This window comes from Scyliorhinus torazame, chromosome 7, assembly GCF_047496885.1.
Source record: "Scyliorhinus torazame isolate Kashiwa2021f chromosome 7, sScyTor2.1, whole genome shotgun sequence".
Classification (NCBI taxonomy): domain Eukaryota; kingdom Metazoa; phylum Chordata; class Chondrichthyes; order Carcharhiniformes; family Scyliorhinidae; genus Scyliorhinus; species Scyliorhinus torazame.
In genome coordinates, this window is record NC_092713.1 from 311010239 (window position 1) to 311032504 (window position 22266).

The 22266-nt window shown below is 44.9% G+C and overlaps 1 protein-coding gene across 1 annotated transcript in view; it reads left to right on the plus strand.

Annotated features, from left to right (window-relative positions):
- LOC140427412 (uncharacterized) overlaps positions 1-19895 on the plus strand; it is a 63323-nt gene extending 43428 nt beyond the window's left edge. The window contains exon 7 of the mRNA XM_072512945.1: positions 16681-19895. The gene's annotated coding sequence lies outside the window, so the exon portion shown is untranslated. The remainder of the gene's footprint in view (positions 1-16680) is intronic.
- The last annotated feature ends 2371 nt before the right edge of the window (positions 19896-22266 follow it).

A 22266-nucleotide genomic window follows, 5' to 3' on the forward strand; every position in this document is an offset into this window, starting at 1 on the left:
TGCATGTGCACTTCTGCTTTAGCATGAGTACATGGCATTGTGATTGGGCACTCGAGCCATGGGGCTCTAATACTTGATTAAAAACGCTTGTAAGCTTTTTTTGTGTGACACTTTGCTCCCCAGTAACTAATATTTCGAATGTTGAAAGTGAGGAGTTAAACAAAACAAAAAAAAATGTAAATAATGTACAGCTGACAATAAGATTAAGGTCTTCAAAAATAATTGTCCATTCGTGATCTAATTCAAGCTTAATCTTGAAGCCCACACGTGGGTCGTGGAATTCTACAGATCACATGACCGAGGTAACTTGAATTTAGATTGTCCTGTCTTTGCACGTTCAATTATTCATTTCTGATGGGTATCGGATCTGTTCAGTAATTTAGACAGCTAGAATGCTCCAGCAACCTCTGCCCACCGATATTCCTTTCGAGGAAATGTTCAGGAATAAATTTCAAAATATTTACTCAGTTGATGATTAATTATGGTATTCTTGAAAGGCAGTATCTGTATTATTATCAATGAGGCATAAAAAAACCACCAGATACTCATGACAAACCTATAGCAAATTTTGTCTTAGCTATTTAAAGTTGAGGAGGCACGTAACATTCAGAGGGGACGTATATCCTTAATGGAACTGATATTACTATCCCGGGCAGACTCAATATTTGACAATGCATTAATTGCACCACTGTGTCAAATCTGCCTCCTGCCTTTCAAACCAGGATTTTTAAAAGCATGACTGTAGCAGTCCATAATAACCTAGGCTTTTCATCCTTGCTGCACTAACTACATATAATATAATATATCTGAAATTCCTACATTTTCCATGCTTCCCCCTTAAGAATGAACCAGCAACGTGAAAAGGTGTCTAAATTTTACAAAGCCTTTCAACTCTGAACATTACCTATTACTAAACACCACCACTACTTGATAAGTTACACTTCATATTATATTCAAACATGAATATAGTTCATTTCAGTCTTTCTTTTGCACCTTCTCCATCGTCCCACATTTCAAATTCATGATAAAACATCTGCAATCACGTTTTTCCCCCCTGCTACATATATTGTTTTGATGGCCTTGGGAGCGGCTGTCCTCCACCATTTCCCCGCGGTGCCAGGTGCACCATGATCTGGCACATATGTCATTCTGTCCTCCTGCTCAGCGAGAGCCTTCAATGGCTTGCCCGCTCCGACATGTCCTCGACTGACAGACGCTACCGGTACACACGAGACCTCATGTGGTGTCTCCTTTGCGCCCTCTACTTCTGTCTTTCTATTTCCACCTCCAACTTCCTCTTTTCTATTTCCTTTTGAAAAACCTCTCTCTTTATTTTCTTCTGCCTTGGCCATTCTCTCCTTTCCTTGCATTTTTTCCCCTTTTCCTCTGATTGTTTCATTTGTAATTGAACTCTGTCTAATTCTAAAGACTGAGGCTACGTTTCCACCAAATTTTAATGTTGATCTTAAAGCAAATTACATGCTGGAATCTGAAACGTAAAGAGAAAATTCTGGGCAACCTCAGCTGGTCTGACAGGCTCTGTGGAGCGAGAAGTGAACTAATGTTTCGAGACTGGATGATTTTTTGTTAACGGGTCATCTTGACTCGAAACGTCAGCTCCATTCTGCACAGATGATGCCAGATCTGCTGGGGTTGCCCAGTATGATCTGTAAATGTTCAACCATTGCTTGTATATCTCCACCTTCCTCACCCCTGTAGGAACGTTTTCCAAGGCCTGGGTATTGAGCCAGCCTTAACGTGGGATCCCTCCCTCATTGTTAGGCCTTAACTTAATAATCTGAGCAGGCAGATAACAGCCTTGGATAAGACGGCTTTTATTATCCCAAGCTTGGTTTCGTGGACGCGAGAGATGGACTTGGATGATGCCAAGATCGATCTGCTGAACACTGATTAAAAAACATCAATTATGCGATTTCCAAAAATCAATAGCCCACCCCAGTTTGACTCGATCGAATCCCTGAAGGTGTCATGTTCAAACTATCCAATAAAATTGTGACCAACCCATGATTTACCCTCATCCTATCACCTGTTGTTTACCAAGGTTCTGTGTCCATTTTAAGTTGTTTTTCTCATCCTAATATCGCCGTCAGATCCTGTCCACCCATTGTCCAGCAAGAGACAGGATGTCAGAACTGGCTTCCTCTTTGCTTCATGGATTGTTTCAGAGGATATTGGGGGCCACCGATTAAACTTGTTTACTCAGTCCACTTTGTAATCTGCTGACCACATATCTCGTGTGTCTCAAAAACATGGGCACGTTAGCTAGCCAAAATCCCATCATGCATTGTGGCCACTGCTTGTAGCCAGAGCCTACATGATTATCACTGCTATGTCCTAAAATACAGGTGTAATGGTTAATAATGATTACTGGCTATACTTTCTATAATTAATCTCAATCTTAATAAGCAAATTTATGTAAAACTACTCAAGCGGCATCCTAGCTACTCAGTTGTAAGAGGTCTCATCGCTGGACACCGCCTTCAACCCCTTCAGGTAAAGTCAACTGCAGCTTGACCGCAAAACCCAAACCTTTGATTTTGCCAGACCTCTTCAATATCCAGGAAATCATTTGCAACTGAAAGTCATTTCTCAAGTCACTCCTCATTTAAACTTCAACACCTCAAGGTAAGTAGCAGTTCTACACGCACTCACTGTCTTTAACTTCAACAATCGCAATCCAAACACGGAATTATAATTTTAAATACTGGTGAAGAGCGCCCAAATTTATTGCGATGCCGGGTGAGCCCCCAATTTTACTCCAATCCCAGACAGATCCCAACTTTCATGATGCTTAAATTGCACGTCTGTATCCAAACTTCCTCCTGCCTTTCAATGCAGGATCTTGATAAACATGATTGCAGCCCGGGCGGCACGTGGTACAGTGGTTACCACCGCTGCCTACAGCACTGAGGACCCGGGTTCGAATCCCGCCCTGGATCACTGTCCGTGTGGAGATTGCACATTCTCCCCGTACCTGCGTGAGTTTCACCCCCACAACCCAAAGATGTGCAGACTAGGTGGATTGGCCACGCTAAATTGCGCGTTAATAGGAAAAAATAATAATTGGGTACTCTAAATTCATTAAAAAAAAACATGTTTGCACAGTCACATCCTAACCCAGACGTCTAATCTTACTGCACATACGGCATAAAATATAATATTTCTTAAATTCATACATTGATCACGCAATGCTATGACTGAAGAAATGTGTTTATTATTATATCATTCGGTTATTTCCGTTTAAGGTGGCCTTTAGAATATTGAAACCTTCATCTTCCTAATTGCAGTCGGATGAACCACAGAAAGAAACGACTGAACTTCATTATTTGAATTCCATCTTGAATTAGCACAAATTGAATTGATTTTAAAATTTTGACAATTTTGGGGCGGCGTGGTGGACTAGTGGTAGTACTGATGCTCCGGTGCTGATGACCTCGGTTCAATCCCAGCCTCAATTCCCTGTCTCTGTGGAGTTTCGACATTCTCCCCGTGTCCACGTGCGTCTCATCCTCATAACTCAAAGTTGTGCAGGTTAGGTTGACTGGCCACACTAAATTGTCCTTTAATTTGAAAGAAATATGGGTCATCTTAACATTGACAATTGGGTATACTAATTCGATTGGTGACATTTTATGACAGAGAAGGAAGAGAGAAAGACAGGAAGCTACGGATTATGACGTCTGTTCAGGAATCAATCTCAACCCCTGAAATCTAATCGTATTATGATATATAAGAGCATTATATCAAAAGATGTTGGCTGTGAAATTTTCATGAACTTAATGCATGCTTTGCCACTTCCCTCTGTTATTAGGGAGAAAAACCACGAAACTACCAATGTCACATATTTCTCTGTTTAAGGAGTTTAAGGAATCGAATTTGGGAAGATGAGCTAACTCAAAAAGTAGTGAGAAGGCAAGTGAGAAACGTAATAATGAGGGCATTGATAAATAGGTGTCAACAGGGAACGATAGAAAGTATAAATCTGCGATTATTAAAGTCAATAGGACTTTAAACTAAAGATTGGGGGAGAAGGGAAAGTCAGGGAACCAAGAGCTGAAGTAATCAGTGGGAAGCGTAGCTGCTTAGGAATACAAAAAAGAACGAAAAGACAGAACTCAGGAGAGGTTACAATAGTCCCCATTCCACAAAATATGACACAGTACATGGAAAGGCTCAGTAAACCAAGGTCCACCACACTAAGAAAACAAAAAGGGACGGTCAATAGAGAATTAAAGGTTCTATATTTAAATGCGCGCAGTGTACGGAACAAGGTAGATGAGCTTGTGGCCCAGATTGTGACTGGCAGGTATGATGTGGTAGGCATCACAGAGACATGGTTGCAGGGGGTTCAGGACTGGCATTTAAACATCCAGGGATTCACAACCTATCGAAAAGACAGAGAGGTGGGCAGAGGGGGCGGGGTTGCCTTGTTAATTAGGAATGAAATTAAATCAATAGCACTAAACGACATAGGGTCGGATGATGTGGAGTCTGTGTGGGTAGAGTTGAGGAACCACAAAGGCAAAAAAACCATAATGGGAGTTATATACAGGCCTCCTAACAGTGGTCAGGACCAGGGGCACAAGATGCACCACGAAATAGAAAGTGCATGTAAGAAAGGCAAGGTCACAGTGATCATGGGGGACTTTAGTATGCAGGTGGACTGGGTAAATAATACTGCCAGTGGACCCAAGGAAAGGGAATTCATTGAATGTTTACAGAAGGGCTTTTTGGAACAGCTTGTGATGGAGCCCACGCGGGAACAGGCCATTCTGGACTTAGTGTTATGTAATGAGCCAGACTTGATTAAAGATCTTAAAGTAAGGGAGCACTTAGGAGGCAGTGATCATAATATGGTCGAATTCAATCTCCAATTTGAAAGAAAGAAGTTAGAATCAGATGTAAAGGTGTTACAGTTCAATAAAGGTAACTACAGTGGCATGAGGGAGGAACTGACGAAAATCGACTGGGAGCAAACCCAAGTGGGAAAGACAGTAGAACAGCAATGACAGGAGTTTCTGGGAGTAATTGAGGACACAGTACAGAGGTTCATCCCAAAGAAAAGAAAGGTTATCAGAGGGGGGATTAGGCAGCCATGGCTGACAAAGGAAGTTAGGGAATGCATCAAAGCAAAAGAGAAAGCCTATAATGTGGCAAAGAGTAGTGGGAAGTCAGAAGATTGGGAAGGCTACAAAAACAAACAGAGGATAACAAAGAGAGAGATAAGGAAAGAGAGGATCAAATTTGAAGGTAGGCTAGCCAGTAACATTAGGAATGATAGTAAAAGTTTCTTTAAATACATTAGAAACAAACGGGAGGCAAAAGTTGACATTGGGTCGCTCCAAAATGACGCTGGTAATTTTGTGATGGGAGGCAAGGAAATAGTCGAGGAACTGAATAAGTACTTTGCGTCAGTCTTCACAGTAGAAGACATGAGTAATATCCCAACAATTCCGGAGAGTCAGGGGACAGAGTTGAATATGGTAGCCATCACAAAGGAGAAAGTGCTAGAGAAGCTAAGAGGTCTAAAAATTGACATATCTCCGGGCCCAGATGGGCTACATCCTAGAGTTCTAAAGGAGATAGCTGAAGAAATAGTGGAGGCGTTGGTGATGATGTTTCAACAGTCACTGGAATCAGGGAAAGTACCAGAGGATTGGAAAATCGCTGTTGTAACCCCCCTGTTCAAGAAGGGAACAAGGAAAAAGATGGTAAATTATAGGCCAAATTGCCTAACCTCGGTTGTTGGCAAGATTCTAGAATCCATTGTTAAGGATGAGATTTCTAAATTCTTGGAAGTGCAGGGTCGGATTAGGACAAGTCAGCATGGATTTAGTAAGGGAGGTCGTGCCTGACAAACCTGTTAGAGTTCTTCGAAGAGATAACAAATAGGTTAGACCAAGGAGAGCCAATGGATGTTATCTATCTTGTCTTCCAAAACGCCTTTGATAAGGTGCCTCACGGGAGACTGCTGAGTAAAATAAGGGCCCATGGTATTCGAGGCAAGGTACTAACATGGATTGACGATTGGCTGTCAGGCAGAAGGCAGAGAGTTGGGATAAAAGGTTCTTTTTCGGAATGGCAACCGGTGACGAGTGGTGTCCCGCAGGGTTCAGTGTTGGGGCCACAGCTGTTCTCTTTATATATTAACGATCTAGATGACGGGACTGAGGGCATTCTGGTTACGTTTGCCGATGATACGAAGATAGGTGGAGGGGCCGGTAGTATGGAGGAGGTGGGGAGGCTTCAGCAAGATTTAGACAGTTTAGGAGAGTGGACCAAGAAATGGCTGATGAAATTCAATGTGGGCAAGTGCGAGGTCTTGCACTTTGGAAAAAAGAATAGAGGCGTGGACTATTTTCTAAACGGTGACAAAATTCATAATGCTGAAGTGCAAAGGGACTTGGGAGTCCTAGTCCAGGATTCTCCAAAGGTAAACTTGCAGGTCGAGTCCGTAATTAAGAAAGCAAATGCAATGTTGTCATTCATCTCAAGAGGCTTGGAATATAAAAGCAGGGATGTAATTCTGAAGCTCTATAAAGCATTAGTTAGGCCCCATTTAGAATACTGTGAGCAATTTTGGGCCCCACACCTCAGGAAGGGCATACTGGCACTGGAGCGGGTCCAGTGGAGATTCACACGGATGAGCCCAGGAATGGTAGGCCTAACATACGATGAACGTCTGAGGATCCTGGGATTATATTCATTGGCGTTTAGGAAGTTGAGGGGAGATCTAATAGTAACTTACAAGGTAATGAATGGCTTAGATAGGGTGGATGTAGGGAAGTTGTTTCCATTAACAGGGGAGACTATGACCCGGGGGCACAGCCTTAGAATAAAAGGGAGTCACTTTAGAACAGAGATGAGGAGAAATGTCTTCAGCCAGAGAGTGGTGGGTCTGTGTAATTCATTGCCACAGAGGGCGGTGGAGGCCGGGACGTTGAGTGTCTTTAAGGCAGAATTTGATAAATTCTTGATTTCTCGAGGAATTAAGAGCAATGGAGAGAGAGCGGGTAAATGGAGTTGAAATCAGCCATGATTGAATGGTGGAGTGGACTCGATGGGCCGAATGGCCTTACTTCCACTCCTATGTCTTATAGTCTTATGGTCTTATGGACTATGTCAACAGATAAGTCTAGAGGTTATAAAAATAATAAAATGACAAAACAAAAGGCGCTGTATCTTAATTCACGTAGCATCCACACAAACAAGAGATGAATTGATCGCGGAAAAAGAAACGAATAAATACTTTATGATAGCCATTACAGAGACATAGCTGCAGGTTGACATAGATTTGGACTTGCATATTGAATAGCATATGACATATAGCATTGGAAGGTGGCATGGTGATTCTGTCAATTAATGCTGCTATCAGCACAATAGAAACAAATGTTTTAAATTCAGGCGAACAGAATATCGAAGCAGTTTAGTTTGAGATTAAAAATCATAAAGGTAAGTCACTTGTCGGAGTGAGGCACATGGCCCTAATAGTAATCACATGTCAGGATGCAATATAATGGAATAAATAGTGAGAGACTGTCAGAATCGTAATCGTGGTGGACTTGAATCTACATTTAGAGTAAAAACGAAACAGGTGGCCAAATGAAGCATAGATGAGGACATCATAGAATTATTTCAGGATAGTTCCTTGGAACTGCATATTCTGGATTGAACCAACGAGCAGACTATACTAGCCCTAGTAATGTCCAAAGAAATACGGTTGAAGAATGGCCTTGTAATTCATGGCACCATCATGATATTATTGAATTTACGTTCAAGTTCAGGGAGAGAAGGGTGTGTCCAAGACAAGTACTTTAAACATAAATGTGGACAATTATGAGGGCATGAAAACAGATATTTAAATTAAACTTGCGAATTATGTTAAGCGATAGGTCAATCGAGATGAAGTGGCAAACTCTGAACGATGTATTGCAAAATACATAGAATGGACACATTCCAAAGAGAATGAAAAACATCAAGAAGAGGACCTTGCCCAAATCTAGCATATATTGGAAAATTTCAAATAATGCATCAACTATATCACCCGCTGCTTTTGCTACTGGGTAACCAAATATGTTAAATACAGCATCACCTTAAAGGACAAACACATAATTGTGCAATGTTGGTGGCAGGTAACATATTGCACAGAATATCAAAAACAGCACATAATGATGAAAAGATTAACAAGTATAATTGCCGTTAATGGGCTAGCATTGGCGTCACATGGAACATAATCGATTCCAACGAGAAAGCGTGCCAGACTCGCTGGGCCCGGAATTGGCACTCAGGCGGCTGACAGGCTGCAGCCGCATATATACAATGCACTCCCCCACACACCATCCCAGCCCACAAGATGGCAGAAAGGCACCCAGCCCCGAGGTTCTCTGATGCACAAGTAGGCTGGAGACTCTGCTAGACGCCATGGAGGAGAGGTGAGCGACCCTGTACCCCGGGGTGGGAAGGAGAATGCCAGCCACACCATTTGCTGGGCCTGGACGTAGGTGTCAAAAGTGGACATGTGCCACATCATTCAGACCAGCCAATATGCCGGAGAGAAATAACTCAACATCCTCAAGGCGGCCAGGGGGAGAAGGTGGCACTGTGCCCCTGGCACCAACCCCCGTCCCACATACCGGTAATCCTACTCCACCCCTGCCTGGCAGACAGCAGAACCCCATCCTGCACCACTTGCCGGGACCCATACCGGCCGGGATAGGCTGCCCATTGAAGCCAGAAGATACCCAACCCCTGGGCTGCATGCATTAAACTGTCTAATTCTCTGCGTTTTCTCAGTTCCTCCCCCCCCCCCCCCCCCACCCCCCCCCCCCCCCCCCCTCACCCAGCTCATATGCGCCGGGAGCGGGAGAAGACTGGAGGTGGACTGCCGGACCTGCGGCCCCTCACGGCAGCACAAACGAGGACACTGGGCATGGTCAGCCGCCCGAACAAAGGGCAGTCGCCGGAGTGAAAGACAACATATGGTCAGGAAGTGAGAGCCTGCTGAGTTGCGGTTCCCCATGGCACGTGTGTCACCGCCCCACCAACGCCCCGACACGACCCTCACACCCATCTCAACACCAAATTCACCCCCACACCCACACCAACCGCACACTACAAACGCATCCCTGCTCCACAACCACCACCCTCCCCAACACCACCCCCCCCCCCACCAGCCTCACTCCGTAACCCGGCCCGTGATGCAATCATGTGCCATATCTTGTGTCTTGCATGAACTGCTGGTGATGGAGCAGGCCCCTCTGTTGTCCCCCGCCCCTGACCCCAGCCACATCCAGAACCCCAGGTGCCGAGCAGCGCCGAGGACGACACTGACACATACGGAAGCATTTGACCTGCTTTCCGGGACATCCCGGAACTCGAGTCTGGGGAAGACACTGACTTCCTATCACAGCTGCCTCCAACAACCTCCACCATCCCAGAGACACCCAATTCGGTTGGGCACCTGAGTGAAGAGGTTGCTGGGGCATTTTCTGGTGCGCACCACCCACATCCTCTGGTATAGCAGGTGGAGGTAGGAACTCCCGAGGGGATGGAGGATCGGACAGCTGCTATCCAGACACGTTTGGGTCTTCTAGAATGGACGGTTCCATCAATTATGGAGATGCAGTCGCAGAGCCAGAGACTGCATGAGGTGCCATTGGCGAGAATCCAGCACCTTCAGGGGTATTTGGAGGAGTCCAGCCACGTGCAGGAGCAGGCCGAAGTGCCAGCCATGCAAGCAACCTGGCAACATCACACACGTCCCCTGTGGACGCCTTGGAGGCGAAGATTTCAGCCATGGAACGACATGTTTTATGCCTGGGGTGGCATGGTAGCACAGTGGTTAGCGCTGTTGCGTCACAGCACCAGTGTCCTAGATCGATTCCCGGCTTGAGTTACTATCTGTGAGGAGTCTGTACGTTCTCCCAATGTCTGCGTGGGTTTCCTCCGGGTGCTCCAGTTTTGCCCCACAAATCCAGAGTGACGTGCTGTTAGGGGGAATGTACATTCTGAATTTTCCCTCTGTGTATTCGAACAGGTGCCAGAGTGTGGCGACTGGGGGATTTTCACAGTAACTTCATTGCAGTGTTAATGTGAACCTACCTGTGAAAATAATACAGATTACTGTTATTTTGCAGGGCTGGAGAAGGCCCAGGACAGGGCTGTGCTATAACAGAGCAGGACCCCTGGACATTGCAGCAGAACTCCTGAATGTGGCCCATTCAGAGCAGACCATGACTGAGAACACTGGCGGAATTGCCCAGTTGCTGGTTGCATGGCACAGATACAGATGGAGGTGGCCCAGTCCCAGAGGGAGATGGCACAGTCATTGACTGATGTCACACACACCCAGAAGGTGTTGGCATAGTCACAGCCGGATGTCATGCAGTCCCAGACAGTGGTGGTCCTCTCCCTGTGCTCCATGGCCTCGAGCATACAGACCCAAGTGGAGATGGCAGTGGACTATCAGGACTGGCAGCGCCAGGTGGTGCGAGAGCCTCAGGGGTTACCTCCGTTCGAAACACCATTCCATGTGTAGTCCTGTGGTCACCAGCCACCCGACAGAGGAGGAGGTGATTTAGTCTGTGCCGAGGACTCCCACAGGGGAGGTTCCGGAACACTGCAGCACCTTGGACGTCTGCCCTCCTGTCCCTGATGCATCACATGTGCAGCGGGAAGAGCAGAACGGCACCACACCACCTGCGACACAAGAGCAGCAGCCGGGTCCATGCAGGCCCGGTCGCCATATAAGACGACCTCCAAAGGGGACCCTGGTCACAGGGAGGGAATCACTACTTGGCCGCCTCCACTCCTGACATGCCATCTGGGGATGCACCACAGGCGTAGCGTTAGGGGCTATAAGGCCAGAAAAGTAGACACCAATTACATTGGCAAGGGTACAGGACACAATTCAGTATAGGGGCTAGGGCACAAACCTGTATATATGTTTTCACATAAAACATCTGTGCACAATACTACAAACTGCTCGGTGCTCTGTCGGAAAGTTGTGAGTGGCAGGCTGCTCTGCAGAGAGGTCGCAGGTCGAGGAGGGGACTTGCAGACATTGAGGGTGGGCTTGGTCCAGGGAACACGGTTCAGCCAACGCTTACCACTCTGGTGTCTCACCACGCCCCCCCCCCCCCCCCCCCGTCCCCCACATTCCCCTCCTCCACCACCCGAGGGGATCAATGGGACCGTGTGATGCTCTCATGTAGGGATCACCCACGAGGCCAGTGGGAACTGCTACCGTGGGCAGGAGTCAGAAATTATCAAATGATGCAGAGCTCCAGAGCTCATTGCTGGGCTGGTTGTCATTATCCTCCATGCCATGTACCATACCTGCTGTTGCTGTCAATCATGAGCCTGCACCCCGTAGTGCAGCAGGTATGTATCATCGGAGTTGCAGCTGGTGGCGGGGTTGCTGTGTGGGGTAGATGCAGTGTCCGTGCCACTCTCCTTTCCTGCTCTCCTACTCGATAAACCTGGAGGTGATCAGAGCCTCTGTTGATCTGTTGAGCTGCTCGCAAAAAAATACTTTTCACTGTACCTCGGTACACGTGACAATAAACAAATCCAATCCAATCCAATCCAAACATACTGTGCACGTTGGGCCTTGGCACACATGCTATGCGGCCTCTTGTGCCTCCCCAGGCCCCATGCCCTGTCCATCCTCACCCTTTCCCACATCTAACTTCGTAGGACTGGCGTTCACCCTCCGCCTGCAGCACATCGCCCCTCTGCTGTGCGATATTGTGCAGGATACAGCAGGCAACTGCGCTGTCGGCGGCCCTCCCTGTCTTATACTTGTAGGTCCCTGAAGAGCAATCTAGGCACCTGAACCACATTTTCAGGATGCCGAATCACTGTTCACTCATGTCCCTGATTGCGGCATGGGCATTGCCGTCGCGGATGTACCCTTCGGGCTGTTGCCTCTGGATTGTTGGCATCTTCCACTACTGCAGCGGATAAGCCCTGCCACACAAGAGCCAATCCCCAGCCCTGGAGATGCTCCTCAACGAGACCAGGAACCATCGAGTGAGCCAGGATGATGGTGTTGTGCAGACTGCCCGGTTATCGGATGCTGACGGGAATGATGCGGAGCTGATGGCCACACACCATTTGGATGTTCATCGACTGAACCCCTTTCAGTTTGTGAAGATTGGCCTAGCATCTGCAGGTGCTCGTAGGGCGACATGTATCCCTTGAATCACCCGCTGGTCACGGGGCATCTCGGCCCGGCCTTCTTGACGGGCTCGGTCCACATTGAATTGGATGTATTGTGTATTGTTCTAACTGGGGACATAGGGTCTCTAGGATGGCACGGATGCACTTGTGTACCGAGCTCTGTGAGTTCCAGATAGGTCCCCCCAAAAAGTATTTTTGCTTTTGACCCAGTTATGTGAAGCCGGCTATTGATATAACTATTGGAAACTGTAATGATAACTAAAATTATCCTCTCAGATTATAAACTGAAAATTACAATCATTCAAATATGATAACTCCTGAAATATAATCGCCAAATGTACTTCGTCTTCCAGTGACCAAGTTTAATCAGACCTTTCAAGGCACTATCAAACAACACAATGATTGTTCACCCACGTGAAGATGAATGGCCACCTACAGATTGCGTTAATAAAAATACAAATAATATTTAGCAGCAATAAACTGGATGTTGCAGGTAAGGCTATCATGATCACAGTAAGGATTTGCGTCAGCGACAGATGTGGAAAAAGTGCAAAATGTTATTGCGAGGGACTTGAGTCTTTTTGCTGCTACAGAATGTTATGCCGATTAAAAAACCGAAGATTGCAAAATGTATGTGTTTTGAAGGGATTTTAAATTACGCACATCTAATCCTTCAGTTTCCTTATATTGCAAATAATCACAAGACGTTCTCGCTTTAAGTACAGTTGCTGCAGTTATTGGTTGAGTCTGTTCGTGTCGCTGTCTACCAATAAGAAACGGATACGCTGCCAGGGATCTACCTCGCTCCCTGAACAGGGAATCAGAACAGAAGCGAAGAGACAGACGGTGTCTGCGTTTATGCTGTGCGGCCATGTTCAGCAAAATTCCTCAGGTCTAGTTTTTACCATTCTCCGTTTCATATTCCTATTTGGATTTTCCCCCAAATATTATGGTCGGGTACGTGTAAGAGGCAAGTTAGCTCAATCGGTTGGACGATTTATTGAAATTTAGCAAAAAGCATCCGCCCGAGAACAATGGCGAAACTGAGCAGCGGGGTATCGTTTGTGTTCCTGCTTTGTCTGTCGGATCTGATTTCAGGACAAATTCTCTTCTCGATTCCCGAAGAGCTGGAGCACGGGGCCTTTGTTGGGAACATCGCTGAAGATTTGAGATTAAATATTTTGGAATTATTGGCTCGTAAATTTCGCCTGGCCCACGAAGAAAGGAAACAATACGTGGAGGTAAATCTGGAAAATGGTGTTTTATTTGTTAATGAACGGATCGACAGAGAACAAATTTGTAGACAAAGTTCGGCCTGTTCCCTTTCTTTGCAAGTTGTACACGACAATCCTTTGGAAATACACCCCACTGCAGTGGAAATAATAGATGTAAATGATAATTCACCCAGTTTTCGGAATAGCGAATTCCTTCTGCAGATTAGCGAGTCAATTTCGGCAGGTGCGCGCTTCCCTGTCGAGAGCGCGCACGACCCGGACATCGGCAGAAATGCAATCAGCACTTACCAGATCAGTCAAAATGAACATTTTGGCCTCAGAATTCAGACAAGGAATGATGGGAGCAAAAGTGCCGAGCTGTTGTTAGAGGAAGCCTTGGACCGTGAACAAGAGTCAACCTTTCATCTTGTACTAACCGCTTTTGACGGCGGCGTACCCCCGAGATCTGGCACAATTCGGATTTCGATCAATGTAGTTGACGTCAATGATAACGCGCCGGTATTTGATCAGGAAATATACAAATCTAGTGTTGCAGAAAACTCTCCCAAAGGGATGCTGGTGGTGAAAGTCCACGCTGCTGATATAGATGAAGGTACCAATGCTGAGCTGACCTATTCATTCACCAGCCATGTTTCTCAGAATATTATCGAATTGTTCAACTTAGACCAGGAAACTGGAGAATTTACAGTTCACGGTGTATTGGATTTTGAAGAAGCACGTATTTATGACTTGATATAGAAGCTCTGGACAACGCAGCAGCTGGCATGGCTGGACATGCAAAAGTTATGGTTGGACTGATAGACACGAATTATAATGTCCCCGAACTAGACGTGACTTTGGTGTCCAACCCGGTGCAGGAAGATGCTCCGCCGGGGACTGTGATAGCTTTAATCAGTGTTATGGATCCCGATTCTGGCGAATACGGGCACATACAATGTCACATTCCAGGGCAACTTCCGTTTAAACTTCAGAAAGCCTTGAGGAACAGCTACAAGTTGATTACCAACGATATTTTGGACCGTGAAACCGCCCCGATATACAACATTTCTATTTCATCCTGGGACGGAGGGTCCCCCTCTCTTTCAACCAACAAAAGCATTTTAGTTTCCGTTTCAGATATAAATGACAACGCGCCGAAGTTCACGCAATCATCATATAACATATATTTAATGGAGAACAACACTCCAGGCGCTTCTATATTTGCTGTTACCGCCTTGGATCCAGATTTAGACCAGAATGGTGATGTTAACTATTCAATCCCGGAGACTCAGAATGAAGACGGACGTGGGTCAGTTTACGTCTCGATCAATTCCAAACATGGGGGCATTTACGCCCAGCGCTCCTTTAACTATGAACAATTAAAACACTTCCAGATCAAAGTTCAAGCCCAGGATGTTGGATCACCCCCACTGAGCAGCACTGCCATTGTCAATGTCATTATCCTGGGTCAAAATGATAATGCACCTGCTATTGTTTCGCCTTTGACCTGGAACAGTTCAGCATCAGTGGACATTGCGCCACAATCAGTATACCCAGGATACTTGGTGACAAAGATAATCGCGACTGATGCAGATTCTGGTCAGAACTCACGGCTTTCCTATCAATTGTTGCGAGCCAATGAGCTCGGTCTGTTTACCGTGGGGCGTCTCTCTGGGGAAATCAGAGCATCACAATTTGTAAGGGAGGAAGATATCAGCACAACAAAATTGGTCGTCGTTGTGAAGGATAATGGCCAACCAAGCCTCTCCACTACGGTTGCAGTGTCATTTTCCATTTCGTCTAATGTAACAGAAAATTCTTCTGAACGAACTGAAGATACTGGAGCATCGACGTATTTTTCTCATCTTAATCGTTATCTGATCGTCATATTGGGATCAACATCCTTTTTGTTTCTTTTCACCATAATTTTCCTGGTCATGCTGAAGTTTAATCAAGAGAGAAATGTTGTTGAAGACCACTGTTGTTACACAAGTCGGAATTCGAACCATCCCTTTAATCGGAGGTCTGCACCAAACGAATCATTTCACAATGCCGAAGCTGTTCAGACTGAAGGTTTTCGGTATACAGTGTGTTTGTCACCAGAATAATCGAAAAGTGATTTTCTGTTTCTAAAGCTCTGTAATTCTACCTTGCCATTCAATGACTTGAGTATACGAGACACCAACGCAGGAAAAAAAGTTGGGAGCAATTTCAATGCTGGGAATAGAAAATAATTCATTTTGCTGAAAAGCTGTCTACTATTCTTTGAATTCGTGAGTAATTTTTCTTTGGTGGACAGCTAGATCCTCAAGTTTGGTAATTTAAGACCGAAGTAGTCAAATTGCTTCCTTCTGTTTGTATGCTCTTACCTTTCAATTATGCTAAATATATATCTACCTAGTTACTCAAAGCCCTGAGCAGTTCCTACTTAATGTTAGATTTAAATCTGATTAATAACTGTTCCGTTTTTAAAAAATTGTTAAAGTACATATCAATATGGTCTCTGATATTCCACAGCCACTGCTCTGCTAATGTTACATCGCATGTATATATTGAGGTGGAAAATGTGACAAGATTAATTTCAGGGCGACTTTAACCCTTTACGTAACTACAATTATTTTTTCCTGATATAGGGCTGATTTGCATTTGTTGTTATCATTGTATGCACCGGAATATTCACTAATTTTAAGTAAATGTGTCCACTTGTAAAAGTTTCATATTTGTCCCAAGAAAATAATACAATAATTAAAGAGTATGTCGATCATCAAGGTTCTCTGCGCTTTCGTCCAGCTTTTATATAAAAGCAATGGTTTCTTACAAAAGTAATCAAGTTTCACATTAAGTTGGTTAAATAATATGCCAGTGCAATCCTTTACTAGTCACGTAGCTAATCAATTTCCTGCTGAACGTAACTATTGTAATTTGTTCCATCGTCCTTTCAGGTAATGCATCCCATAGTATAATACCTGCGGAAGCAATTCTCATCAACTTTCTTCTTGATTATTTGTCAACTATTTGAATATGATCTCTTTATCTGGAAACAGATACTTTTTCTTATTATCTTTGCCAAAGCCAAACATAATTGTGCATACTTACCTCAAATCCCGACGTAATCTTTGCCACTCTAAGGAAATCATTCCGAAACTCCCACTCCCTGCACTTAATTGACGTCTTTCATTCCTGCTACTATTCAAGGAAATATCTTTCGAATAGTGTAAAGTTTGGACATTAGTACTGAACTGTTTGTCTCTGAGTTGGATAGAGTACGAGTCATAACAGACCTGACCTGATGGAAGCCCGGGACCCGACCGGATCGTGAACATGCCCCCTCGGCGAGCCCGAAATCGCAACCAAAGCCCTGGACCCCTCCAGACGCAACCACTTACCTTCCACAAGGTCAGACTTCTCTCATCGTATCCAAAGACCACCCAGAAGCAGCCGCCAACATAGAAAACGAGTGAAATGAGCCGGTCTGCACGTGAGACAAAAACATCTGTGGTTTCAAATCTGGTCTCCACAGCATACTCCTAAGAAACGTCCAAGTGGTCGAATAATGCTGGAGGAGCTTAACGCTAGACTTATCGCTCAAAGGGAAATCATATGTGCTCTTTTTTACAGAGACATGGCTCACTCCTGCATCACTGGACTGTGTCATTCAACCTGAGGGCTTCACCATTCACCCTAGAGACCACAGGTATCCTCGGGCATGGCGAAGGTTGGTGGAGTATGCCTCCTTATCAATGGCTCCTGGTGCTCAGACATGGTGAACCTGGATAACTGCTGCACCCCGGACCTGGGATGCCTGACTTTGAAGTGCCGCCCATCCTACCTTCCGTGGGAGTTCACTTCTTCCATCATCACAGCGGTTTTTATGCCACCCCAGGCGGAAGTAAATAAGGCGCTTGATGAATTGTACATCGCTATAAACAACCTGGAAATTGAATACCCAGAAGCCCTGTTCATCATGGCCGGGGGTTTTAACCAGGCCAACCTCAGGAGTGTCCTGACAAAATTATACCAACACATCCCCTATCCCCCAGGTACCCTAACATCCTTGACCACTGCTGCAAACCACCAAGGACGCCTCCCGCTCCATTCCCCGACCACATTTCAAACAATCAGACCGCCGGACGGTTATCCTTCTCCCGGCACACAAGCAGAAATGTAAGCGGGAGGATCCGTTTGAGAAGGTTGTGAAACGCTGCCCTGAAGAGCTCCTACTCGATTTTCTGGAGCCAGTGTACTGATTCATATTCAAGAACTCAGCAGCCAACCGAAAAGAGTATGCCACTACCATCACATACTTCATCAGCAAGAGCGTAGGAGATTGCATTCGAAAGAAGGTCGTACGTGCATTTCCCAACCGGAAACCATGGTTTACCCGGGACATCTACTCCATACTGAAGTCCAGGTCTGAGGCGTTCAACACGGGTGACTCTGACCTACACAAGAAATCTAGGTCCGACCTCTGCAAAGCCATTAGGGACGCCAATAGAAAATACCAGACTAAGCTAGAGTCCCAGATTAATGACACAAACTCTCGTGGCAAGGCTTAAACAATACAAGGGGCTGCAAAACAAAGCCGAGTAGAACCTCTGTCAACTGAGCATCTTTCCCCGATGAAGTCAATGCATTCTATGCTAATTTTGGAGAGGAAGGCAACAACCGATGCCACCTGCCCAGTAGCTTCAGACACAGACATACAGACTGTCACAGTCTCAGAAGTAAGACCGGTATTCTCAAAAGTGAACCACAGAAAGTAGACACTTCTGATGGAGTCACTTGTCATGCACTCTGATCCTGCATGGACCACCTTCTGGATGTGTTAGCGGACATATTTATCCTCTCCCTACTCTGCTCCGAGTTTCCCATCTGCTTCAAGAAGACCACTATCATTCCGGCGCCAAAACGGAACAAGGCAACATGCCTTAATGAATATCGACCAGTACCCCTGAAATCTATTATTATGAAGTGCTTCAAGAGGTTAGTCATGAGACACATCAACTCCAACCTTCCAGATAGGCTTGATCCAATGCAATTCGCCAACCGGTCCACAGCAGATGCTATCTCTCTGGCCCTACACTCTTATGTGGAGCATCTCGACAACAAGAGCACCTACGTCAGACTCCTGTTCATTGATTACAGCTCCGGCTTCAACACCATTAGCTCATATCCAAACTCCGAAACCTAGGACTCGGCTCCCCCCTCTGTAAATGGATTCTCGACTTCCTGAACCACAGGCCACATTCTTTAAGGATAAACAACGACACCTCCTCCACTATGGTCCTCGATACCAGGGCCCCACAAGACTGCATACTTAGCATCGTACTATACTGCCTATACACACATGACTGCATGGCGAAATCCAGCTCCAATTTCATCTACACGTTTAGTGATTACCCAACCAAAGTGGGTCAGATCTGAAACAACGAAATGTTGTCCACGTCCCTGTTTGTGTCAATGGTGCAGAGGTGGAGATTGTGGAAAGGTTCAATTCCTAGATGTAAACATGACCAACAATATGTCCTTGTCCACCCACGTCAATGCTACGACCAAGAAACCACAACAGCGCTTATACCTCCTCAGGAAATTAAGTAAATTCGGCATGTCAACAGGACCCTTACCAATTTCTATAGATGTATCATGTAAAGCAGCCTATCTGGCTCCATCACAGCTTGGTATGGAACCTCTTGGCCCAAGACCGTAGCAAACTACAGAAAGTCGTGAACACAGCCCAGTCTATCACGGGACACATACTCTCATCCATTGACTCTGTCTACACCTCCCGCTGCCTTGGGAAAGCATGCAGTATAATCAAAGACCACTCGCCCGGGCTATTCTCCTTCCCCCCTCTTTCATGTGGCAGGAGAGACAAAAGTTTGATAACACGCACCAATAGATACAAAAACTGCGTCTTCTCCGCTGTTACCAGATTCCTGAATGACCTTCTTCGGATCTGAAGTGATCTTATGGATAGAACTGATCTTTCTCTGCATCGTCTATACAGTTGTAGCACTATATACCATATACTTCACCCGCTGCCGAGCTTATGTAGTTTCATTGTGTAATCTCATGTATTTATCGTATGGCCTATGTTTATATGCATGGAAGGATCTGCCTGATCTGTACGCAAAACAATACTTTTCATTGTGGTTTGGTGCACGTGACAATAAATCTAAATTTAGAATGTAAAGTGTACTGCGCCTATCTATGCGCCATATTGCAGTATTTTATTAGTTTTACAAAGGAAGGAATCAAACAATACACTTATAGCAAACATTGACTCAATTTACGCTCCCCTAAATGGTTTACTTTTATTGCAAACTGACCTGAGTTCTATACTTCACTCCCCCAAACAATAAAAATTGACAAATTATTTCAAAAGATGAAACTTGACTTATTAATGCATTCTCTCCAGAGCAATAACGTTCTTCCTGTAATGTGGCGAACAGAATAGCACACAATATTCCATAAATCAGTAACACTAATGTTATTGCCTCCATGACAGAAACACACCAATTGGCGAGCAATACCACTGAAATGCAATTGCAAGACACATCGATGCCACGCTTTCCATCGAGGACACAAACCCGGCTTTAACTGTTTGAAGATCTCCACCAACTAGAGATCCACCAGCCAACTAAAATGGTCCAAACCAATGGAACAAATTATATCCTTTGTCACCGTGACCTTGGTACACTGTCCCTACAAGACCATCATGATCTCCTTGAAATCTTTGACAAAAGGAACAGATGGTGCTCCTCCGACATTTTCCCTCTGTTTCCTCCTCAGTGTGACTTCCTTCATTTGGTCGTACACTCAGAGTGCATGATATCTCAATCGTCAGGAAGCGTTACTCACTTTCTTGTCCCAAACCAAACGTTTGCACTTCCCTCGTTTTTCTTCCTATTCTGCGTGTTGCTACTTGGTTACATCATCCACAGATTTGGGGCCAGGTTCGACATCGTTTGCAGCTTATAACCAGATCGTCCTTTCTATCATTCACGCTCAGCGATGCACTGTCTTTCTCGAGCTGCACATCTTGTCGGATATTCTCTTTTGCACGACCTATGTTCTTCTGTTAATCAGTACAAAAACACGCATACCCTCTTAAAAACAACCTCTACAGCATTGCAAAAGATTCCTTGCTTGGTAAGGCTCTGCATCTGCAGAAAACTGCGCATCCATTCGCATCCGAACTGAGCTGGTCCTCTGTATCACGTGCACTGCTTTTAACAACCTCCGAACTTTGTCCTACTGAACTCTTCTTTATCCATGTTTTTTTTTAAATCAGCTCTCAATTTAAGTATTCCAATACTCTGCCTCAGGATTTGCTTGTTCCATGTTCTTCAAATTTCAGTTAGTTCAATACTTCTAAACACATATTTTGTCCCAATTCCAGATAACCCACCATGCCATAGAATCATAGGAAAGTTACAGCACGGAAGGAGACCATTCGGCCCATCTTGCCCATGCCAGCCCGGCGACACCAGGTGGACATTCTATTCCCACATTCCAACACCCGGTCCAGAGCCCTGTAGCTTAGAGAAGTTAAGGTGCAGATCCAGGTATCTTTCAAAATAGTTTAGAGTCTCAAGATAAGTGGCAGAAGGTGTAGAGTGTACATGAGGAAAAACATTTTTACGCAGAGGATAGTTGGAGTCTTGAATTCCCTACCCAGGTTGGTGGTTACTACTCAAACGCGGAACTTCCAGGTACAGGAGAACTTGAGGTCAATAATATGGACGGATTTAAGGGGACCCAAGATAGACACATGAGGCAGGAACGAATGTAAATACTAGTTAATACGTTTAGATGAAGAGGAGTTGGGAGGAAGCTCATGAGGAGTATACGTGCAGTCATGGTCCTGTTCAGTTGAATACCCTCACTCAGTTCCATAAATGTGACCAAGCATCAAGTCGTGCTCATTGTAGATATGATGGGGTCCGATGTGAACATGTACTTTAATTCGACAATGAACGAAATGAACAAGCAATTCCGAAATATATAAGTCTGAAATTATTTAAGCATGCAGAATATGTAACAACGTTGACTTTATTTTGACCATACTTTCAATATTGAAGATAAGTGTACCCGAATGCTGCAAACATGGTAGCATGAAGATGGAAATTGCCACATTGTCACAGATTTGTGCCCTCTGGAAATGAAGATATTTCTGATTGTTCAAAACAAATCCTAGTATTTGTACTGGAATGTCAAATTAACTTACAGCTTACAGTCAAACTAACATACAAAGGCATGCTTTATATTGGGCTAAGTGGCGCATGCGCCTGCAACTGGCATCTCACATGTCTGGAAAACTCCGCTGCATTTAATATAGATGTATCCTGAAAATCGTGTGATACATAAAATTATTCTTCACTAATTCTTATTGTGTCCTCTTTACGCAATATAGTCATTGGTAAAGGAAATATGAATCAAAACGGTATGATGCTAACGACGTAAGATTCCTCGTTTAATCAACGTTGGGTGATATATTGTTTGATGGGCACCAATTCACAAGCGTGGTGGCAAGAAGGCAGGCCATCAATTGGTATCGCGGTGAAAGCAGAACACATTGCGTCATACAGAAAGGATATCCAAAAAACTCAAAATCCGCTTCAAGTATTCTTTGGCATTTTTACACTAAAGTGTTTATTTTTATACCCAAGCGCCAACAACGTGCTACAGATTTCATCAGGTGAAATGAATGTCAAGAAAATCAAGAATGCGCTTAATATTTATGCAACGCTCAAGACATCTCGACGCCCTTTTAAACTGACAAAGGACGTTTAAAGTTTAGCCGCCGTTTTAAAATATGAAATCTACCAATAACTAAATGTATGTG